Here is a 19,146-nt window from a genome sequence, read left to right as displayed (position 1 = left end):
CAAGGAAGTCCACCTTTTGACCCCCCACTGTCAGGGTTATTCTGGGCTCCTGGGAGCCAGCTGAGCCCTGACAATCCCAATCCACCTCCTCCACCAGCATGGGAGGGAGTCGGTTCCCCCGCAGGTTCAGGGCACTCCCTTTTCCAATGTCCTTCCTTTCTGCAAAATGCACATTGATTTTTCCCAAGCCTGGGTTGAACTCCTTTTATTCCACGAGGCTTTTCTTTGCCCTTGTTGTCTCTCTGGCCCCTTGGGCCATTTTCCTCATTTAGGGCCAGGAGGACCTTGGCCATCCAGGTGTTTAAACCTGCCAGTGGGTCCTTCAGATTGTCAAAAACCTCCTGGGCCACCTCAACCAACTTAGAGATTGATTTCCCCTCAAAGCCTTCTAACTTCTGTCATTTTTTCCTAATATTTGGGGCCGACTTGGAAACAAATGCAACATTGACAGCCCTCCGACTTTCCAGGGCATCAGGGTTAGGCCCCTGGACTGTCTCTGTCACCTTAGAGAGGTTTGTGGGTCTCCAAGCAGCAGCTTGGATGTCCCCTAATAGAGTCTGGCGATACCGATCGAGAGCCTCCTTTCCCCTGTCACTATAGGGGCTCCAGTTGGGTTGCCTGGAGGAAAACACAGCCTTTAATCTGTCTTTTATTTGTTCTTTCAGAATGGACTAAAGTAGCTTTATTTCCCTACAGGGTCTTATCTGTCACAGGACCTTACAGGGTCTGTAATTCCTGTAACAGAAGGCTAGTATTCACCACTTTATTAACCCCCTCTGTTCTAGACAGGCCTTCCCCAGTTTCCTACAGTTGAGGTTTTGTGCCACCCCTGACATGGCCATGGTTACACAAGCCTATAAGACAGTATACAGGTTGCTAACTGTCAACTGTCTCTCAATAGAGACCAAAAAAAATTTTTTTTAATATACTTTATTGATTTTTCACAGAGAGGAAGGGAGAGAGATAGAGAGTTAGAAACATCGATGAGAGAGAAACATCGACCAGCTGCCTCCTGCACATCTCCTACTGGGGATGTGCCCGCAACCCAGGTACATGCCCTTGACCGGAATCGAACCCAGGACCTTTCAGTCCGAAGGCCGACGCTCTATCCACTGAGCCAAACCGGTTTCGGCAAGAGACCAAAATTTAATAGGTATTCTTCTTTGCCCACCTGGGAAACTGCCCTCTCGGCAGCTAGACACCATTTACTTTTTGAGTTCATTCCACAGAGCCTTTTTCATGGACAGTTTACACATAGGCCAGTTCTTCTTTCTAGCCACAAATACAGTTTGTCCAATGTCCTTAAAATGTATTCTGGCACAGGAGAAAGTTGTTTTGCTGTACATAGGTAGCTTAATCCCTATACAACTGGGCTTGGACCTCTGCCTAGCAAATTGCAGTCTATAAGTTCAATATGCAGCCTCCGGTCCTCCTAACTCAACGAGGTTTCAGCTAGTCTCTGAGTCAGACTTCTCCACTCTTGGAGAATTTCAAAGTCCTGATGGCTCCCAGGTCCAGGGAGAGTGCCTTTTTCTTAACTCTGTTTATATTTACAGGGCCCTGCTTTCCCTGTCTTCCCACCAGTCCCCTTTATGGCAGAGCAGTGACCAGGCCTCTTTGAAGGGAGTGTACTGAAAGGGGATATCAGCCCCTCCTCTTCCAGCAGGAACAGGTACTAAACCCTTTCAGTACATTTGCAAGCAGGGAGCTTTTACTAACTCTATCTGCAGCTTTTATAGATCTCAGCCTTATGGCTTAACTGCTGTAGCCTGCAAGCTAATGTCAGGTCTATTTTCTTGCTGCTGCTTCTTTTTTAGGGTCACTGCAGGCAGCTCAGGCATCCAGCCCCCCTTCTTTGATCATTCACTCCCTAATCTGGTCTGGAGCTGGGAATAGATCCTCGGTCTGCCTTGCTTCCCCAGAGGGCTGCCTGTCTAGCCCAGATCTAGAGGGCCGGCCTGCAGTAGTGGCAACATAGGAACTGCAGGACTGGCGGATGTCATAAGGTCCTGCAGGTTCTCCCCCCCCCCCTCCATACGCTGTCCCTGTCTAGTATGGGATGGACTGAAGGGGTTGAAGGACGACAAAGCCCCTCCTGTCGGTGGGTGCAGAGGGAAGACAATTGGCATCAGGGGAGGCAGGGGCTCTGGGTCGAGCTGGTGGCTTGGCCTGGGCCTGAGGCCCGGGCTCACCTGAATCCGGCGCCAGGGGACCATGGGGGGGGGGGGGCGGCTAATGGGTTCTTCCTGCTCTCCCTGAAGGACCGGGGGAGCCTTTCCCTTCTGGGGCCAGGCCAAAAGAATTGTCTGTCTCTGTCCCAATTTTCCCTCGGGAGGCAAGCCCTCATTTACCAGGGCTTCTTGGACAATATGTCAACCTAAACTTGAATATAAGGAATTTGATTAGGATGCCCTGGGTGGCCGTGTATGACGTAATGGACCCAGTAGGCAGTGGTCAAAAGACCCTGCATCCGGCCACCTCTCCTGGAAAGTGGGCCACTCATTCACAGAATCACTGTAAATCAAAAGAATTAACATTATAAACTTTAAATCTACCCTAGAATTTCAGTTTAATACAGTAAATTACAACCTAGGGAAGAGCAGCTGATAGACAGAAATCTTTATTAACTAAGTGGGCTGATTCTCCTTAACAGTGAGCAAAAGACTCTGAGAAAAATAATTCTTGCAGTTGCCGAGAGACTATTTGCAGACTGCTAAGGGACCAGCCCAAACGTTCAGCCAAGTATATCAACAGAAAGCAGAATAAATCAAAGTAGCTCTTACTTCACACAGACCAGTAATGATTTACACTTTTTTCCTCCTTCTCTGTAGTAAATTGGCTAGTCCCACACAAACAAACTTTGTCCCAACCCCATGATGATCGGTGATGAGAGACAGACAAGCGAGGGGATGACCTGTTTCCACAGATCCTCATGCAGATGCCCGCCTGGCCGCATCCCTTGGGAGCTTAGATTCGTTGTAGCTAAAGTGCACCCATATAAACCCCGGGCCTGGTCACCTCCACATGGGGGTGAGTCACCGTTATGCCATATGACGAATCACGGAACTGCAGGTTGGGGCCCACTCGGACTCCATAACTGTAGTTGTTGAGCCACATAAAGGAGAGGAGAGGGCAGGCCCCCTCCCTCCACTCTCACACACTTTCACCAGACATTCACTCAGAGTTTAAACAATCCACACAATTCCTAACAATTTCCTAATTCCTGAGGGAGCTCTATAGCTTCCCGGGAGGTGATCAAGCTCCCCTTCCACTCACCCGGAGTGGGCCTGACTGATCGGGGGTCGACAAAGATAACTGACCCTATCGCATTTGACAAAGACAAAGACAACAAAGAACAAAGACAAAATAAATCAGCCAAATGCAACCTAAGGTTGCCCGGAACCTGCAGCTTGCTCCTTGAAGTCCTGAAATTTTTCAAAAAACATTGCAGCAGGGTGTACACAGAAGCAGACAACTTTTTAACAATAAACAGCAAGACAAACATATACCAGACAGACAAACCCAGTGCAGCCTACAGCCGCACAAACCAGGGACCCCGGCCACTGTCGTGGCCCCGGGTCAGGACCAGGAGTACCGCTGTGTCCAGCCCTCCATATAGGTCCTTCCGTGGGACGTCCCAATTCCTGTTTAACAACAGGTCCTTACCTCTCTTGAGAGTCCAGGTGGCTCGGTTTCCGAATTGAAAGTTTTGGGTGGACTGGAGGCCTCCTTGGTAGTCGTTCTCCACAGGTGTGGGGTATCTCGCTGAGTGCCCGGCAACAAGTGGGGGAGAGCCTCCTGCCTTGAATAGGGGGTCCCTCTGCTCCCTGCTGTGGGAGAGCCTCCTGTCCTAAACAAGGGGTCCCTCTCCTCCCTGCCGGGAATCTCGCTGCAGGCCTCCAAATGTTATGGGTTGACTCAGCGAGATAGACCACCAACTCAGAATTTAAATTTAGGTGCCTTTATTAAGCCGGCCGGCTGACCACAGTCCCAGCACCCCGCCAAAGCAAAAGGCTGAACTGTGGTGTAGACTGCAAAAGTTACAGCATATTTATTTGCAAAAACTACAAAGTTACAAAGCCTTGTTTACGCAATTTGTTCCCGATACAGTATAGCATTATCACCTTCCTATCTATGTTTTCCGGGAACAGAGAGCACAGTATATTGAGGAGGGACCATGAGACCATATCTCAAGGCCTGACCTGATGTCAGTACCTTCCTATCTGTCTGTTCCAGGAACAGACAGCACAGCAGCCCAGTACACCTAACAGCAGAAAGACTGGAAATGACTGATCACTGTGACACACACTGACCACCAGGGGGAAGACGCTCAACACAGGAGCTGCCCTCTGGTGGTCAGTACACTCCCACATGGGGGAGCTCTGCTCAGCCACAAGCCAGGCTGATGGCTGCCAGTACAGCGGTGGTGGTGGGAGCCTCTCCTGCCTCCTAAGCAGCGCTAAGGATGTCCGACTACAGCTTAGGTCTGCTCCCCGCTGGCCACTGGACATCCCCTGAGGGCTGCCAGGCTGCCAGAGGGATGTCTGATTGCCAGCTTAGGCCCAATCCCCTGGGGAGCAGGCCTAAGCCATCAGGTGGTCATCCCCCGAAGGGTCCCAGACTGCGAGAAGGCATAGACCGGGCTGAGGACCCCCCACCCCCGAGTGCACAAATTTTTGTGCACCGGGCCTCTAGTATGTATATATTGTGAAATGATTTATACAACAGCTAAATTAACATTTATCATCTCACGTAGTTACAATTTTAATTCTTGTCATGAAAACTCTCAAGTAACATCAATTTTTAACAGATTTTGCTGAGACTAAGGATTTTAAAAGATATCCATGAACACAATGAAATAACTAAGGTCCCTAAGCTACTATATCTGAGTTATTTCACAGGATTATGTTAGGGATCCAATGAGAAAAGTGATTTAGAAATTGCTTGTAAACAGAAAAGCACTACATAAGAGTTGTTTGTTATTACTGTGAGTTAATGCAACTGATGTTTGAGGGAACACAGCTCAGTTTATACTTTCGAATTAATCGTGTCATTTTATAAGTAAAGATCTTGGTTTGCAATTAACTTATTCCAATAAAGGTGTTATTACTTAAAATATTTGGGGGAATTTTTTGGAGGGGAATTTATTTCAACCTGGTTTTGAATATTGTTAGGGTTGAGATCTATTTGTCTTTTAGGCATAGATTTGGTTTTGGAGGCAGCCAAACATTATTCTGATACCAATTTGTTGAATAAATGGATGTTCAAATTAAGTAATACTGGGCTTTTTTCAAGAAAGGAAGTGCATGTGTTTGTGTTTATGTGTGTGTTATGTACATCGGAGGATGTGTAGTATAATAGGAAAAAGGGGAAGGGGTTTGAAAATTGCCTGTCAAGGCAAATTTAAAAATAATTTTACAAATTGTATTGAGGAATGACAGCATCACCAAAATAAATATATTGCCTCCCAAAGTAAATATGTTGAAAAAGTAACACATTTGATCTAGAAATTATGTTCATTGAAAAATCAGACTCACTTCTTTGTAGTTGCATTTCATTTGGGAACTCTTAACATTTTTACCATTCTCAACTGGGGCACTGGATGCCAAGTATAATACATTACATATACTTTAGGGTCTTGATATGTTTTCAATGAAATTAGGTATGTTTCTAAACTACCATGAGAAAAAGAAACCTCAAACTTCACTTAAAACACATAGCGAAAATTATGTTCCAAAATATAGCCATATAGTCAATATGGCTACAGATAATTTAATACCTTTAGTATCCTTTGTAATATTTTTTTAAACTTGCACCATTTAAGTTATGGCACATTTCCAGTTAAAACATTTCCAGTAAAACAGATAAAGATGGGGTATAAGTTAATGCTGTGATTTTTGAGACTAATTTTTAAAAAATTCTATAGTCATTGTCCATAAAAGTACCAGAGAAATGTGACTCAGTATATACATACTTTTTCACTTGTTTTCCTGTACTTCTATTTCTAAGGCTTACAAGACTGCATTTTTCCTATACTACTTCCTGTGCCCATTCAGAATAAATAAGTATTCTTCTTAAGAAGTAAATGTTGCATGTGAATATGCAAATTACCAACATCATAAATGAAAAGTAAATTATTAACTGAATTAAATGTGATTTATGGAAATCTTATAAATGTACATTTGCTATGTATTTTGAATATGGGGAATATGGGGAAGAAAAAGAAAATTCGAGGTTTAAAAAAGTTGTCTTAATGTAGAAAAAAATTTTAAATTGACACAGTGTTTATTTCCATCCTATCTAATAAAAGACAAAAATGGTAATTGACCGTACCTTCGCTACGCTTCCCATAGGCTAATCAGGGCGATACGCAAATTAACTGACAAGAAAGATGGCGCGGTTAATTTGCATACATAGGCGCCAAGCGACGGAGGGAAGCTGGCTGGCCCCAGGCAGGAGCAGCAAGCGAAGGCCGGTATGGCAAATGAAGAGCAAAGAGGGAAGCCCGCCACGCCGGCCTTGGCCACGCCCCCGGGGCCCGGGGCCCCTCCCAGCAAAGAGCGAATGCCTGGGTTCCGGGCCCTGGAGGAAAACTGGTGCCAGCAGCCAGGGGAAGGGGCCCCTGAGGGGCCACAGACTGCGAGAGGGCACAAGCCGGGCTGAGGGACCCATTCGAGTGCACAAATTTTTGTGCACTGAGCCTCTAGTCAATATATAATTTATATTATCAAAGTATGTTTATTGCCCAAGTATATTGCCAATATACAGTATACTTATTAACACAGTAATTATTTGTTCTCATCAATAAGTGGATAACCAGATCTCATTATCCTAATAGTAGACAAAATGCAAATTGACCATACCTTCATTATGCCCAACATTGGCTAATCAGAGCAATATGCAAATTAACCCGCCAACAAAGATGGCAGCTAATTTGCATATACTGGCTGGGAGTGAAGACTGAAGACATCGTAGAAGGAAGCCAAGCAACAGAGCCGAGGTAGCAGAGATGGGTGGGAGAGACGCGGCAGAGAAGGGTGGGGTAGGAGTGGCAGAGAAGGGCAGGGTAGGAGTAGCAGAGACGGGTGGCGTAGGAACTGCAGAGACAGGAATGAAGCCCTATTCTTGCAGGAACCTTCCTGCAAACGGGACTCTAGTGAGATAATAAAGTTTATTAAAGTGGAAAACCCCTAATTCTACCTGGCTGAATTTAGTATAAAAGTGGGTTTATGCTGTGAGAAAGTAAAATTTAATAGCTGGCAATTCCTGCTCCTACACCTCTAATACTGCATAGAAATTTCAGCCCCTATAGCTGTTGGAAAATACCAAAGGCCCTTTATTTATTTAACTGTAATTGCATCATAAGCCTAGAAAATCTGGAACAATTCCATGAGGGTTAAAAAAAATGGAATGTTGTATTCGATCTCTAGCAATATGGTAGATAAGACTCAATGAAAAATTTTACTTTTACTAATGAAAACATCTGAAAAATATTTTAAGTTTTTTTTAATGTATATTTTATCTATCAAGGAAACAGGAAATCATCAGGACACCAATACAAAGTATAAGAGAGAGAAATAAGCCCTTAATCTAGCTTTCACCCTGAAGGCTTCCATAAAACACCAATGAACTTGAAATTTATTTTAAGAACTATGAGAGTATAGGAGACTACACTAGAGCCTAGCTTGGGAGACCTGTAATAGCAGAAATCATTCTCCCTTATCCATACAAAGCTGGAACCCAGTGTCATGGTGAATTTGAGGTAAACCTGCCCTAAAGATGGGGCCAGCAGCTAAACCTATCTGTGGGAGAGTATCCACTAAAAATGTATAACTTCATGCTGAATTGTGTTCCAAAGTCAGTGAAGAAAATCTGTCTAAAAGTGATCCTGAAATATTGGCTTCTGAGTACTCAATAGAAGCAAATTCAGACCCTATCTGGCAAAACTCACATTCAACCTAAGGCTCTAACAACTCTCAACAATAAAGTTCCAAGGAAGTGGTTACTATTGCAAAACAAACCAAAAAATATCACAACATGAACAAGGAAACAGATTCCAACATTTTGCATTATATGAAAATATAATATAACATATTTTTGGTATCGATAAAGAAGTTGAGATGATAACAATTATGAGCACAAAATAAATTAACTATTTTAAAAGTGAACAAAGATATTTTATTAAGAAACAAATTGAATTTCTAGAAATGAAGGATATAGTATAGTAATTGAAATAGAAAACTTAGTAGCTAGACTAGGCAACAAAGTAATAAAAAGGGAATTGATAAACTAGCAAATAGGTCTGACGAAATTATGGAGAATGTAATACACACAGACAAAAATAGATAATATGAAAACTAGGGTTAGCAACATATGTTAACTATCTAGTCATAGTTCCAGAAAAAGAGAATAGGATGAATGCCAAAGAAATACTTGAAAAAATAAACACAGAATTTTCCACAATTGATGAAAACCCAAAACTAAGCAAATCAAAAGGAATACATCCTAAACACAACATAACTAGAGGCCTGGTACACAAAAATTTGTGCACTCGAGGGCTCCCTCAGCCCGGCCTGTGTTCTCTCACAGTCTGGGACCCCTCGGGGGATGTCCACCTGCTGGTTTAGGCCCACTCCCTGGGGGAATGGGCCTAAGCTGGCAGTCAGACATCTCTCTTGCTGCCCAGAAGCCCTCAGGGGATATCCACTTGCCAGCAGGGAGCAGACCTGAGCTGCAGTCAGACATCCTTAGTGCTGCTGAGGAGGCAGGAGCGGCTCCCACCAACAGCACAGTACTGGCAGCCATCAGCCTGGCTTGTGGCTGAGCGAACTCCCCCTGTGGGACTGCACTGACCACCACCAGGGGGCAGCTCCTGCGTTGAGTGTCTGCCCCTTGGTTGTCTGTGTGTGTCATAGTGACCAGTCATTCCCATCGTTCTGCGGTTAGGGTGAATTTGCATATTACCCTTTTATTATATAGGAGTGCCTGGCCAGCCTGGGTGAGGGGGCTGAGGATCATTTTCAGGCTGGTCACAGCCCCTCAGGGTGGGGGTCCCCGCTGGGGGGCCTGGCCAGCCTGGGTAAGGGGCTGATGGCTGTTTGCAGGCTGGCCACAACCCCCAGCCACCCAAACTCCCAGTGGAGGCTGGCTGGAAGCAGGTATCTGGGATTTATTTAGCTTCTATAATTGAAATTTTGTTGCCTTTTGAGGAGGCCACAGTCAGCCAGAGCAGGTGGGAAGCTTGGCTTGCTTCATCGCCAGGGCAACCAAGCCTCCTGCTTGCTTCAGCTCCGTGCCTGCCGGCCACCATCTTGGTTGGGTTAATTTTCATATAGTCGCTCTGATTGGCTGGTGGGCATGGCATGGGCATAGCAGAGGTGAGGTCAATTTACATGTTTCTCTCTTATTAGATTAGATAAGTATTCACTTTAAACTATAATAGTTTTTAAAATTTTTATACTGCACTACTAATAGTACTACTACTAAGATACCAAATGCACTTTTGGACTTCTGTGGCTCTTTTGCTTTAATTAGCATATTTGTCTTTTATTAGTGTTGATTATGTAAGATAATTCTATTTTCCTAGGAAATGCACACTAAAGTATTTAGGAGTAAAGAGGTATCATGTGTGCAACTTACAAATGGTTCATATATTATATCTAACAGACCTACATTTACATTTATTTAGGCAATAGACAGGAAGGGAGAAAGGATAAAGTAAATGTAGTAAATTGTTAACATTTGAGGAATGGTTTTAGGAATTTTTTTGTACTATTGTTATAACTTTTCTATAAGACTGAAACTTCTAATACAAAATATTTCTAAAAGAAAAATTTTAAAAATAATTTTAACACATTATAACCCATTTTATGAAATAAACCACAAATTCATATTGATAAATGAATAAATTAAAAGTTTAATGAAGAAGAGATATTTACACTGACTCTAAAAACTTCCCTATAAAGCAATAATTGTGAAGTGAAAAAAGAAACATTACAGTGGAGAAACCCAGTAGATACTGCCTTCACTGATGAACATTAACATCACAAAGAATGACAAATCAAAACTGTAGGTCACATCACAGGATGCAATGAGAAGAGTATAGGACTACTTCTGTGATGCTCTTGCTAAAAATGTCTGATCTGAATCCTACATAATAAAAGCCTAATATGCTAAGTGTCTGGTCATCTGTTCAACCAATCAAAGTGTAATATGCTATGCTAAGGCCAACCACTTGCTATGACATATACTGACCACCAGGGAGCAGACACTCGACCCAGTAGATTAGCTTGCTGCTTGAGTCTGGCTGATGAAGATGGCCTGGACATGCCCTGGAGCCCTTCCGCGGTCCCTCCCTGGCTGGCCAACCTCCCGCGCCCCCCCCCCTCGTAATCCAGGACCACTCAGGGGATGTTGGAGAGCTGGTTTCAGCCCAATCCTGCAGGCCAGTCCAAGGGATCCCTCTGGTACACAAATTCATGCACTGGGCCTCTAGTATTATCATAAGGAAACATCAGAAAAATCCATGGTCTGAAATTGAAGGACGTTCGACATACATTAGTTGAACTTCCTCTTCAAAGGATTCAATGTCATGAAAGTCAAGGAAAGACTAAGGACCTGTTCCAGCCTGAAGGAAAAGAATAGCCACTACAGCTCAATGGAACCTATGGATCTGAACAGGGTCTTCATGCTATACAGACAAGTGGCAAAATTTGAAAAGGATGTGAGGATGAAACAATAGAATGTATTAGTGTGAATTTTCTGATTGTGGAGGTGGTATGGTAGACAAGTGGAATGTACTAAAACAATAAAGCACGGTGGCACAGTGTAACAATTTACTCTCAAATAGTTCAGGGAAACAGAGTTCTTTGAACTAAAACTTGGAACTTTCTGTAATTTTAAGACTCTTTCTAAAAATTCATTCAATAAATGGAAAAGTAGAAAAGCCTTAGGCAAACTTTATTTCCCCCACAAGGAAAAATTTTTAAATATGTGTTTAAAATTGCATAAGTCCAATGCCATGATAACATTTTAATATAGCTAAACAGAAGCCATAGCAGCAGATACCAAAATTATCTCTGTCTAAATCTTTAGGATCAAATATTGTGATAAAATTGGAATATGTAAAAATATCTATCAACTAGCTTCACTAAAATATGAAGGACAAGTTGTTTGCTTTGATGTTGTTTAAACAGTTGGTATTTGAGCAATTTGAATGTGTATAATTCAATAGTGCTGGCTTTCATTTACAAAATCTGCTTAAAACTTACTTAGATGCCCCCAAAATACTCCAGTTTAAAATACTATATAAATTTTCATCAAATATATGATCAAAAATTTTTTTCTTTAATACAAGTTCACGTCATGTGTCTAATGGAAAACAAAATGTTATGTAAACAGTACAGTAAATAATTTTTTACTGTTTATGTTTCAGATCATGTAATTTTTCAGCAAAATCTCTTTATATTCTTTTTGTGTTTTCAAAAGTAAATCTTGACATGAACTTGACTGACTGATTGATCCTACAGATCCTACAGGACAAACTCTATAGGATTCAGCTTCAAATTTAGCAGCATCTGGAAAGAAAAAGAATTGTATTCTTTAAACTACAACTAAGTATAAGTGTTAAAAACAATAAAGACTTCTATATCTGGGTACAATATACAACACAAGAATACTATGAAACGTAATTATTAATTCAGTGGTTGCACACTGTATTAATTGGTATCATGGCTAAGTATCAGAGCTTCTGGTTTTCCCCATATTCAACACCATGCACTAAGGTAGTGTGACAAGCACTGGAGTTACAAGATGAAGATGACACAGCCCACCCCTGAACAATCATTTATATATATAAATGGCTAATATGCAAAGTGTCCCCTCAGGAGTTTGACTGGGAGACCGGAAGTTCGAACGCTGCTATGATGTGTGTTGACCACCAGGAGGTGGCGTGGAATGAAGCAAGGCCCGGGCCCAGAGCTGGAAGGCCCCAATCGACCCTGATTGCCAGCCAGGCCTAAGTACCCTACCTTTGCACAGATTTCGGGCACCGGGCCTCTAGTTTACTGTAAACTGAAAAAGCAACAAACGAGCAAGCAATTTCACTCAGAGTCATAGATACCACCAACCAATATAACACAGGGCACTATTGGAGCACACAGAGGAGACATCCCAGTTTTGTGTCAATATTGTCAGCTTTTTGCTGGAGGTGATATGTAAGTTGATATCTGATGGACAAAAAAAAAAAAAAGTATGCCAGAAAGAGAAATGAAGCAGATGCGAGAACTAGAAATGAGGAAGAACATTTGTGGAACTGGAAATGTCTAGTTTAGCTGCTAGAGCAAAGGGGCAGAGCAGCAAATAGAAGGCTGCATTATTTGGCAACAACTAAATGGACTTCAGTGTTTTTACTCCACGTAAAGGAATTTGGAGTTTTCATGAAGGTAAAAGAATGACAAGTCAATGACTGGAGTTTTGAATATTTCCCCTCAGTTGACAGTTACATGAACTGTAACTGCTTGACAGTATTACTAGATGAGTCTGGTTATTTGGCCTTATATCACTAGTAAAAACATGAGAAGTGATGAAGCCAGTTTTCTGACCATAGTTTCAGTGTGCAGGTCGACAGTCCACGGCAGAGGGAAGGAAGAGAATAGCCAGAAATGAAGAGAGATGCATGCTGGTAGACTTCTGAGGTCTTTAAAGAGCCATAGAACATGGTGATTACATGTGGGATAAGTATATTCTTCCTTATGACTGTTTATATTTCACATTTTTCATTCACATGGAAAAAAATATTTAATGCAGTATATATTATCCAAACATGGAAACAGATGCCATTTCCTATTCTCAGTTTATTTACAAAATCAACGATATCTAATAAGTTTTGGCAACATACCTTCTCTAGTTAGGGTTTCTCCATACTCCTGCCATATCTGAAATAGGTCAAATATTATTTTTAGTATTTAGGTTAAATAAGAGACATTATTAGAGAAATGATATATAGCTTATGAAATGTGTCTTTTAAATACTACTTTTAGAGACTGGAGCATTAGGGATTGCACAAATAGAAAAATAATCACATAAACAAAATTAATTCAGACTCATTTTAATTTTAGATAATAGAGAGCATGCATATATAATGCTATTTAGATTAATCTGATAGAAATACAATTATTATTGGTCCATTGAATAACCATAACTTCAGAAAAGTAATATTTGATACCATTGGTTTAAAGAAGTTTAAACAAGTCAAGTCATATTTAACACTGAATGCATTACTTTGCGATTCCAAGAAAAAATGCTATTTATAAAAATTTAGGTTTTTGTGAGTTTTTTTTTTACTTGAATTGATTTTTATTTTAAATGATCTTTACATCCCCCTTCAGGCCAGGTGCTGCTAGCCTACAGCCCCCCTGAGTTGCCTTTCCCTGCTGGGGGGCGGAGGGAGAGGGCTGCCCATGGGGGCGCTGAGGGGCCACACGTGGTTCTGTGCCTTGCAGGCATGTTGCTGGGTAGGGGTCTGCTCCCGGGGGCGCCTCAGCTTCTCCTGCCCCTCTTGCCACTCCTTCCTGATCCCCAGGCCCCAGCCCAGTGGTTGGTCCTGGCACAGCCCAGGCCAAGGCAATGGGGACCCTTCCACGGTGTACCTGGAGCAGAGGCCTTCGTTGGGAAAGAGGCGGTGTCTGGTGTCTTCCAGGAAACCGGAGGGAGCCCGTGGTGACCCCTGGTGACCCTGTTCCCAACGCTGGAGATCCAGAGGCAGCCTGACTCGAGTTGTCATGGATATGCTGGCAGAAGACAGTGTCTGCATTCTAAATCATGGAAAAGCCCATAGGAGAGATAAGTGACTTCGGACTCAATATATTCAGATGAGTCTGTTGCTTCACATTTTGCCCTTGTCACTGTTTTTTGATGAAGACATCAAAAAACGCTTTAAGGATTCAGAGAAAAAAAAACCCTTTCCTAAAAAAATGAGTAAGATTTTTGGAAGAAAAGCTTACAGGCGCTCTATTAGATGAAAAAACATGTTCTGTGCGCCGAGAACAATTAAATAAGGCTTTATCATGCCTGCCGAGAGGTTTGCATTGATAGAGATAATTTAAAGAGAAAATTGGATAAAATGAACAAAGGCAACCTGAATGTTTAAAAGTATTGAATGAACAGCAGCAGTCTAAAGAAATAGAAGTCCTCAGGCTAAGAACAGAGGTGGAAACACTGCAGGTGATAAGGAATTTAAATCCACCTTCATCAAACTGGGAGGTGGAAAAGCTGAGTTGTGACCTGAAGATCCATGGCTTGGAACAAGAACTAGAACTGATGAAAAAAGAATGTAACTCTCTCAGAATAGAGCCTCAAAAAGCCAAACAAACACATCCATCTCAGGAAGACAATCTGCAGAGCAGAGCTCTCCAAAGACTAAGTATTTCAAGTGATGATATGCAAAATGTATACTGGGAGCTGAAGGGAGAAATGTCTAATTTGCATCTGGTGACTCAAGTACAGATTGAACTGAAAACCCCAACTGCCATCAAGAAAGCCTGTGCCCCGTAGGATTCCCGTAAGACCTTGGCAAAGACAGCACACAACTGCACTTGACGAATTTCACTGCAACAAACAAAAGACACCCCCCTCTCTCACCAAATGGCAAAACTCTTTGTCTTACCACAGCTTCCCCTTTACTAGGAGATGGAAAAGTTTTATCAGAGAAAGCAGCTCCCCATCATGCACAGATAATGAGAGACCCATTCCTCATGACTGCACAAACTTTCAGGAACATTACTCACATGGCAGAAATTCCCTGGAAGATAATTCCCAAGCCCTCCTAAATCAAGTGAGACAGCATTTGGGGAGACTAAAAATGAAACGTTGCCTTTACCCATCCTGCCACCACCGCATAACTTGGATCAACATAATCAAAACTGCCTTTATAAGAATGAATTCTGAAGAGATCTGTGACTTGGTCATGAAGTTGCTGCACCTCCCCCAAGGGCACTCTTGAGAAATTCTTTAATAAACTGAAAGCGGGATTTGATTAAACTTTTGCCAAGTTCCTCAATGTACACGTCTGCACATACTGTAACGTATTATGTAGTTGATTTGCCAGTAGGAGAGAGCAACCCTTCATCTTCACATTCTGCCTAACAATCATATATATTACTAACAAATTAATAAACTTGTTTCAAAAAGACAAAAAATAATAACAAAATGAGCTTTCTATTCTTATACTTTTAGAAAATTAAAAGTTTAAGATATGTTCTATGCTATTAATTTTTCAATCTAAAATTACAAAAGTGGTACTTTCATAAGGTCACATGAAAATTCTGCTGGCAAAAGATAACTGAAACTATGCTACTGTCTGTATTACGACTGAGACATTTCTTTATTCATATGAACAACAAAAGTTTCAGAAAATCTTTGATTTGAGGAATAAAAAAATCAATATATGGCCCTGGCCGGTTTTCCTCAAAGAGCTTCAGCCCTTTGACGTAAGGGTTGCAGGTTTGATTCCTGGTCTGGGGCATTACCAGGGTCGCAGGTTTGCTCCCCGCCCCCAGTAGGGTTGCATGCGGGAGGCAACCATTAAATATTTCTCTCTCACATGGATGTTTCTTTTCTCTCTCCCCCTCCTCCCTCCCTCCCAGTCTCTCTGAAAAGCAATGGAAAAAGTATCCTCAGGTGAGGATAAATAACAGTAACAAAAATCAATATATAATTCTGTAATTGTAATAACCTTGTTTTCTTTCTAGAAATTAGAGCTACATTTGGAAACAAACAATTATAATTATAGTCTACTTAATAATGAAATGTGTGGGAATACTTCCAATTATATTAAAAGTGTCCTGATCTAGAGTGTTCTTAATAAAATTTTTCTTTAAAAAGGTATCTTTTCACTCAATGCCTGAAACAGGGTTTAAAATAGTATATTAAGCATTAAACACTGTGGTGATCATTATCATGTGATACCCAATGCCAAATTTCAGGTATGAAGACAAATTTTATGACTAACATGCTCCCCAGTATTTTTGGAGGCTGTTTTTATTAACACTTATGACAATAGCATGACAGACAGGCCTTATTAAATGGATAATGTGGCAACATTACTAGACAGACTTTGTAAAATAAATAGCTCGATACTAGATAAAGACCAAGGCCTTTATTGAATCAATTTTCTGTCACCATTAATAAAATAGGTATTATTTGAATCACACTTTTACACAACTTGAATTAAGAAACTACCCATGGAACATTATTCTCTGTTCCCACAAAAGCTCCTTTCCTAAATATTTACTTCTGTGATGTTTATGCTTATTTCTAGGTGAGGACTTTGTCCAGAGGGTGGAAGGAGCTTGAAGTTCCAACATTAATAAGGAGAACACATCTGCCATTTTATTCCTATTGTGTCATTTTCAACAATATAAAAAGGTGAAAAAAGTATACACATTAAAACAATGTATCAGCAACATTCAATTCAAAGGATTTGTCATTAGAAGGATTTTTCTCAGAACTGGTAGTTCCCAAACTCTCTCCCATAGGAATCTGTTTCCCCTGTGGACACCTGCAGGATTGCAGGGCTTCAGAGTCTCCATCCCCCCTTAGTTAGGCAGCTCGATTTGTCTGTATTATATAAAACATTTTCATGCAAATTCTAAAAATAAAATTTCTAGTCTAAAAAAATATTTAAGGTATGAAAATCACTGATTTATTTTTTTTAATTTTTTATCAAGCATATATATGTCATATTTAATGGAAAGTTCCATAGATTTCTGCTTTCATACAAAAAGCATAGTGAAGGTAAATATGAGCAAATTGGGAGACCAAGATGGCGGCATAGGTAAACACCAGAAATTGCTGCCTTGCACAACCACTTCAAAAATATAACTAAAAGACAAAAAGGACATCATCCAGAACCACAGGAAGGCTGGCTGAGTGGAAATTCTACAACTAGAAGGAAAGAGAAAAGAACACTGAGACTCAGAGGAGGTGCGGAAGTAAAGTGCAGAGGTAGGGAGGCGCACGCAAAAAGGGCAGGCAACTGAGGACCTGGTTGTCTTTTTTAATCAGGAGAAAGTCACAAGCTCCCAAATGCTCTGAACTCCACTTCTGGGCGAGTCTTTGGGGACCCGGATTCATACAGGGAAAAACTGGACTGTCTGGCATCGGTTGGAACTTGAGGGCGACTTCCTCTCAGAGGTGCTTGCAGTGATTACTGCGGGACACTGAGACACGGTGCCTCTTAGGGTAGGACTGAGTAGCAGCCATAGCTGCTTGCTCCACCCTGTTGAACCCCTGAGACCCTGCCCCACCCAAGCTGTGTGCAGAGGCATTTGCATATGAAAGGCCTGGCACTTTGCAACCTGAAAATTACCTAACAAACTGCAGCTTGGTCAGAGAGACCCAGAACTTCCAAAAGAAGGCCCAAGGCCCCACAGCAGCTTGCATTGCTTCACAGCTGGGCCTCATCTGGGCACCTCCAAACCCCAAACAAAGAAGAGGAATCTGCAGATCTCTCCATAGCTCCTGCTGGGTAGCCTCAGGCAGAGGCTAAATTAGCACCTCCTTAGAGATCCAAGAGCCAGTGTACCCAGTGGTCAGATTGGTACCATCCAGATTACAACTCCTCAGATCCATAAGGGACACACTCAGGGGGCAGACTCAGTGAGCACCAAAGCCCCACTGAAGCAAGTTTTGCCCCAGAGGGGTATCTAAAGCACAGAAGTTCTCCCACTGCAGACACAGCTGATTCTCACAGCCAACTGGCCTGGAGGTCAATTCCTCCAAGTGATATCTACAACAATCAAGGCTTAACTACAACAAGACAGTGCACAAAACCCAGAAAGGGGTGCACTAAGAGTGTCCACCTCAGGTAACTGGGGAGGCTGAGCCACTGGGCCCTATAGGACACCTAGCACAGAAAGCCAATCTATCAACACAGAGAAGCAGCCAAAATGCAGAGACAAAGGAACGGGTCACAAATGACAGAAATGGAGGAAAGCAAACTACTGGACATAGAGTTCAAAACCACACTTATATGGTTTTTCAAGAATTTTCTAGAAACTGCCGATAAATTTAGTGAGACCCTCAAGAAATCTAGTGAGACCCTCAAGGTTATGAAAAAGGATCAACTAGAAATTAAGCATACACTGACTGAAATAAAGAATATTATACAGAGTTTCAACAGCAGACTAGAGGATTGCAAGAATCAAGTCAAAGATGAGAAATACAAAGAAGCAAAAAACACCCAACCAGAAAAACAAAAAGAAAAAAGAATCCAAAAATATGAAGATAGTGTAAGGAGCCTCTGGGACAACTTCAAGCGTACCAACATCCGAATTATGGGGGTGACAGAAGAAGAGAGAGAGAAAGATATTGAAATCCTATTTGAAGAAATCATGACAGAAAATTTCCCCTACCTGGTGAAAGAAATAGACTTACAAGCCCAGGAAGCACAGAGAACCCAAAACAAAAGGAATCAAAGAGGACCACACCAAGACACATCATAATTAAAATGCCAAGAGCAAAAGACAAAGAAAGAATCTTAAAAGCAGCAAGAGAAAAACAGTCAGTTACCTAAGAGGGAGTACCCATATGACTCTCAGCTGATTTCTCAACAGAAACTATGCAGGCCAGAAGGGAGTGGCAAGAAATATTCAAAGTGATCAATAGCAAGAACCTACAACCAAGATTACTTTACCCAGCAAAGCTATCATTCAGAATTGAAGTTCAGATAAAGAGCTTCACAGACAAAAAAAAGTAAAAGGAGTTCATCACCACCAAATCAGTATTATATGAAATGCTGAAAGGTATCCTTTAAGAAGAGCAAGAAGAAGAAAAAGGTAAAGATACAAATTATGAACAACAAATACACATCTATCAACAAGTGAATCTAAAAATCAAGTGTATAAATAATCTGATGAACCGAATAAACTGGTGAATATAATGGAATCAGGGGCATAGAAAGGGAGTGGACTGACAATTCTTGGGGGGAAAGGGGTGTGGGGGGTATGGGAAGAGACTGGACAAAAATCGTACACCTATGGATGTGGACAGTGGTGGGGGGTAAGGGCAGAGAGTGGGGTGGGAACTGGGTGGAGGAGAGCTATGGGGGACAAAAGCGGAACAATTGTAATAATCTGAACAATAAAG

The 19,146-nt window shown here is 41.9% G+C and overlaps 1 pseudogene; it reads left to right on the top strand.

Annotated features, from left to right (window-relative positions):
* The first annotated feature begins 13,769 nt into the window (after positions 1-13,769).
* LOC139016417 (5-azacytidine-induced protein 2 pseudogene) lies at positions 13,770-14,946 on the top strand (annotated as a pseudogene).
* The last annotated feature ends 4,200 nt before the right edge of the window (positions 14,947-19,146 follow it).

The sequence above is a fragment of the Myotis yumanensis genome, unplaced genomic scaffold, assembly GCF_028538775.1.
Source record: "Myotis yumanensis isolate MYYU_CA2020_CCGP unplaced genomic scaffold, mMyoYum1.0.hap1 SCAF_1, whole genome shotgun sequence".
Classification (NCBI taxonomy): domain Eukaryota; kingdom Metazoa; phylum Chordata; class Mammalia; order Chiroptera; family Vespertilionidae; genus Myotis; species Myotis yumanensis.
The sequence above is the reverse complement of the archived record's forward strand: the minus strand, read 5'-3'. Positions and strand labels throughout refer to the sequence as shown.